The sequence below is a fragment of the Choloepus didactylus genome, chromosome 12 (assembly GCF_015220235.1).
Source record: "Choloepus didactylus isolate mChoDid1 chromosome 12, mChoDid1.pri, whole genome shotgun sequence".
In the NCBI taxonomy this organism is placed as follows: Eukaryota; Metazoa; Chordata; class Mammalia; order Pilosa; family Megalonychidae; genus Choloepus; species Choloepus didactylus.
In genome coordinates this window covers 38,720,853-38,726,518 of record NC_051318.1, presented here as the reverse complement: position 1 = coordinate 38,726,518, position 5,666 = coordinate 38,720,853, and the positions used below count along the sequence as shown (strand labels likewise).

Genomic DNA, 5,666 nt, shown 5'->3' with positions numbered 1-5,666 from the left:
TGCTGGTTAAGATGACATCTTCTTCCTCCCAAGGTCAACTTTCAAAGTATAAATAGGTAAGAAATGAAATTTCTCATGAATAATTAGAAACCTTGGGGCAAAAAGATAGCAAATGATTCTCAAATGGAACTCTCCTGGGTTAATTACTAATGGGTTTGTATTAGATTTTCTGATTTTCCACCTTTGTTGGGACAAATATTCTAATTAACAATATAAAATTGGTAAGGTTTGAGGCCTGGACTATTTTTCATATAAAATTATTTTAAAAATAATTTTCAAATTGGAAGTTTTTAAAAACTCTTTCTATACATCCTGTGCCTGACAAATACCAACTAATTGTTTGGTCTTCAGTAAATATAAGAGGAAGAATTAATTGCTATTGGATACTAACTGTATTTTTTAAAGCAATGTTAAAATCCCAGATTTTACACACTCATATAAAAGTATGGCCAGGCACAGCGGTGCGTGCAGGGAAGCGCGAGGGAGCCTCGAGCCATCACCGGCGCGACCAGCCTTCAGCTTACCCCGCTCCCACTCCCGCAATCTAGGCAACTCCGGCCCGCCTCTCGCCTCCGCCCGGGGCCTCCAGCGCAGCGTGGCTCTTAGCCTCGCTTCTATCTCTTTAAATGGTGGGGCTAACGGACCGCCCCTGCAGCTGCTGCCTGGGAGGCCCCGCGCACCGCTACTGAGGGGCGAACCAAGATGGCGGCGGCTTTGGCTTTCTGAAGGCGATGGAAGAGGTGGTGGCAGCAGCGAAGGGAAGGGTCTTCCAACAGCCAGGAGTGCTTGGGTCACTGCGGGCCCTCGGAGTCTAACGAGCAGTGGTAGCTGCAGCAGCAGAAGCTAGGCGCCCATCGGGTTAGGACATTTTAAGCAGGAGGAGCGGAGCGGAGCCAACGACTGCGGTGGCAGAGCCAGGTATGAGGAAGGAAAACACGGCGGCGGTAGCGGCCTGAGGAGGCGTCGGTGACGCGGGAAGTGACTTTGCAGAGTTCATGGCGAAGGCGGGAGCAGGACGGTGACCCGCGCCCCGAGTTCTTAGCGCGTTGGGATAAAGGCCGCTGGCAGCGCTGCCTCCCCTTCTCGCGGCGGCGGGGCTCGCCAGGCCTGGACAATAGTGCCAAGGAGCCGGAGGCGAGGAAAGGCGGCGGCCCAAAGCGCGGTCCCGGGAGCGGGCCATGCGGACGGCGGCGCGGCCCCGCGGCGGCCAGTGGCGACAGTGAGGCCGGGGAGCGGTCGGCTTGCGGGCACCCTCCTGCCTCCCCCGAACCCCGGGCGACTCCGGCGGGGCTCCTGGCCCGGCCGCCCGACACCCGGCAGCGGGTGAAGGTTTACACCCTCAAGGAGGATCCGCAGTGGGACGACCGAGGCACCAGGCATGTGTTGTCGGGCTACATGGAGTGTCTGAAGGGCAAGGGCCGAGAGCGACGAGTTTATGAACTGTTGGAACATGGGGAAAATTAGAAATGAGGAAATGTTCTGTTCAGTGTAGCATTGCTAACTAATGGTAAAACTGGAATCCCATTCTTCAACCTCTTGATAGAATTTTACCTTGGTTGTAGGTTCTCTGCTTTTACAGTCCAAAATCAATCCTAACACTGTATACCAGAAACAACAGGACACTTTGATTGTGTGGTCTGAAGCAGAAAATTATGACTTGGCCCTTAGCTTTCAAGAAAAAGCTGGATGTGATGAAATTTAGGAAAAAATATGTCAGGTTCAAGGAAAGGACCCTTCAGTGGACGCCACTCAGGACCTTGTGGATGAATCTGAAGAGGAGCGTTTTGATGATATGTCATCACCAAGCTTAGAATTGCCATCATGTGAATTAAGTCGCCTGGAAGAAATTGCAGAACTTGTGGCATCATCTTTACCTTCCCCCCTTCATTGTGAAAAACTTGCACTAGCACTGGAAAGTGAGGGTTATATTACAAAGCTCTTAGAGCTTTTTCATGTGTGTGAGGATTTGGAAAATATTGAAGGACTGTGCCACTTGTATGAAATTATCAAAGGTATCTTCCTCTTGAATCATACTGCTCTATTTGAAGTTATGTTCTCTGAGGAATGTGTAATGGATGTCATTGGATGCTTAGAATATGATCCTGTTTTATCGCAACCACGAAAACACAGGGAATTTCTAACAAAAACAGCCAAGTTTAAAGAAGTGATTCCCATATCAGATCCAGAGCTGAAATGAAAAATTCATCAGACATACAGAGTTCAGTACATACAAGATATAGTTCTACCTACCCCTTCAGTCTTTGAAGAAAATATGTTATCAACACTTCACTCCTTCATCTTTTTCAATAAGGTAGAAATTGTTGGTATGTTGCAGGAAGATGAAAAATTTCTGACAGATTTACTTGCACAACTAACAGATGAAGCAACAGATGAGGAAAAATTCAGGAATTGGTTAACTTTTTAAAAGAATTTTGTGCATTTTCCCAAACACTACAACCTCAAAACAGAGATGCTTTTTTCAAGACTTGTCAAACATGGGCATATTACCAGCATTAGAAGTCATCCTTGGCATGGATGATACACAGGTGCGAAGTGCTTCTTCTGATATATTCTCATACTTGGCTGAATATAATCCATCCATGGTATGAGAGTTTGTCATGCAGGAGGCACAACAGAATGATGATGTAAGTAAGAAGTTAACAGAGCAAAAAATAGCCAACAAGGATATTCTGCTCATCAACCTCATTATAGAACATATGATTTGTGATACAGATCCTGAACTTGGAGGAGCAGTCCAGCTTATGGGCCTGCTTTGAACTTCAGTTGACCCAGAGAACATGCTAGCCACTGCCAACAAAACAGAAAAGACTGAATTTCTGGGTTTCTTCTACAAGCACTGTATGCATGTTCTCACAGCTCCATTATTGGCAAATACAATGGAAGAGAAACCTAGTAAAGGTAAGATAAAGCAGATGATTTTCAGACAGCCCAGTTATTGGCACTTGTATTGGAATTGTTAACATTTTGTGTGGAACACCATACCTACCACATAAAGAACTACATTATTATTAAGGATATTCTCCGGAGAGTGTTAGTTCTTATGGCCTCAGAGCATGCTTTCTTGGCATTATAAACTGTGTCAGCATGTGTGCCAGTTTGAATATATTGTGTCCCCCAAAATGCCATTATCTTTGATGTAATCTTGTGTGGGCAGATGTTATCAGTGTTCATTAGATTTCTTTGAGTGTTTCTTTGGAATGTGCCCCACCCAGCTGTGGGCAGTGACTCTGATTGGATAATTTACATGGAACATTGGCCCACCCAATCAGTGGAACCATATAAATGAGCTGACGGGCAGAGGGAACTCAGATGAGAGACATTTTGAAGACGGTTGTTGAAAGCAGACTCTTGCTCCAGAGAAGCTAAGAGAGGACAAATACCCCAAGTGCAACTAAGAGTGACAATTTTGAGGAACTGCAGCCTAGAGAGGAATGTCCTGGGAGAAAGCCATTTTGAAACCAGAACTTGAAAGCAGACACCAGCCACGTGCCTTCCCAGCTAACAGAGGTTTTCTGGACACCATTCGCCATCCTCCAGTGAAGGTACCTGATTGCTGATCTGTTTACCTTGGACACTTTATGACCTTAAGACTATAACTGTGTAACCAAATAAACCCTCTTTTCTAAAAGCCAATCCATCTCTGGTGTTTTGCATTCCAGCAGCATTAGCAAACTAAAACAGCATGGTTCCCTGGCTACCTACTCATGAAGGACTTGATTAATAACAAATTGGCAATTTAACGAGCCACTTCCATGATCTCCAAAGAAATCAAAATACAGACACAATATTTAATCTTGACAACTGAAGACAGTGTGACTGCATGAAGTGCCCTTTGATTTAAGAGAAAGATTATTGGATTAAAAGATAAGTTTTACAGCCGCTACATAATGAAAAGCTTTTTGTTTGAACCAGTGGTCAAAGCATTTCTCAACAATGGATCCCACTAAAATTTGATGAATTCTGCCATAATAGAGATGTTTGAATTTATTAGAGTAGAAGATATAAAATCATTAGCTGCTCATGTAATTGAAAATTACTGGAAAGCACTGGAAGATGTAGATTATGTACAGATATTTAAAGGATTGAAACTGAGGTTTGAACAACAAAGAGAAAGGCAAGATAATCCCAAACTTGATAGTTTGCATTCCATTTTGAGGAATCATAGATATCGAAGAGATGCCAGGACACTAGAAGATGAAGAGGAGATGTGGTTTAACACAGATGATGACATGGAAGATGGAGAGGCTGTTGTGTCTCCATCTGACAAAACTAAAAATGATGATGATATTATGGATCCATTCAGCAAATTCATGGAAAGGAAGAAATTAAAAGAAAGCGAGGAAAAGGAGGTGCTTCTGAAAATGAATCTTTCTGGTCAGCAGAGCCCAAGTTTCAAGCTTTCCCTCTCTAGTGGAACAAAGACTAATCTCACCAGCCAGTCATCTGCAACAAATCTGCCTGGTTCTCCAGGATCACCTGGATTCGTCCCTAAAAATACATCTCAGACGGCAGCTGTTACTACCAAGGGAGGCCTCATGGGTCTGGTAGACTATCCTGATGATGATGAAGATGATGATGAGGATGAAGACAAGGAAGACACTCTACCATTGTCAAAGAAAGCAAAATTTGAATCTTAATAATGGCAACTGTCTATGATCAGTACCTGTTGATGAAACTGGTTACCCCTCCCCCCTACAAAATCCACAACAAAGCAGTGGTCTCTTGTGGATGACAGACACAGATCAGCCTCATACACTTGGCTTCTGCTCATCAAGTGCCAATTCTATGGAGCAGGTGGAGGGGGTATTACACATATAGGGGAAAGATTTAAATCTTTGCACACTCCAGCTTGGACCACACATTGCCCTTTTCTCAGGGAAGGAAATGGAAACAAAAAGCCAACCAGGCAGGGATTTCCTAAGTGGAACTCTGGATTGACTGGTCAGTTGCTACAATCAGGATATGCTTTCTTGGACCATGTTTGAGACTCAGAAGAATGGGCTTTTCTGCCATAATTCTTCACCCATTAAGAATGCCAGCGGTTTCTTTGTATAAAGAGACCTGCCTTTAAAATCATACATTCTGAACATTTTAGTCAAACTACAACAGATTTGGAAAACCTCTGTGGGGGAGGGGGGAATATAAAGTTCCCTCTTTTTTATCTTTTACCTTTGCCCTTCAAACTGCAGATTTTTTTTTAAGTGGGGATTTGTCCCTACTTGATTAAAGATTGAGTGGAATTCTACAAAAAAAAAAAAAAAAAAAAAAAAAATTAGGGCGAAATACAATATGGTTAAGTAAATTTGGAGAAACTATGAGAATTTTATGACCAAAATGGTAACATGGTAGAATTAAGAGAATCATTGAAGATAATATTAGAAAATACAAAAAATTACATATGTTATCCTAAAATACAGGTTAAGCTAGTTCTATGTGCTCAATACATTTCTGAAAAGGAATATATGTACTATATGGTGAATACTTTTTACATTGTTATAAATTTGGCATATGCTGGAGAAAACATTGCATCTTTTGAATCTCCTTACCTCTGACTTTGTCACCCATCAGGGAATCCATTATTATGCAAAAAAACATAATTTTCACATAACAAGGGATTTGCTGAATTGTGTTTTTGTCATTAATGG

At 42.8% G+C, this 5,666-nt stretch overlaps 1 pseudogene; it reads left to right on the top strand.

Moving 5' to 3' along the window:
- The first annotated feature begins 1,777 nt into the window (after positions 1-1,777).
- LOC119507159 lies at positions 1,778-4,684 on the top strand (annotated as a pseudogene).
- Positions 4,685-5,666: the final 982 nt, after the last annotated feature.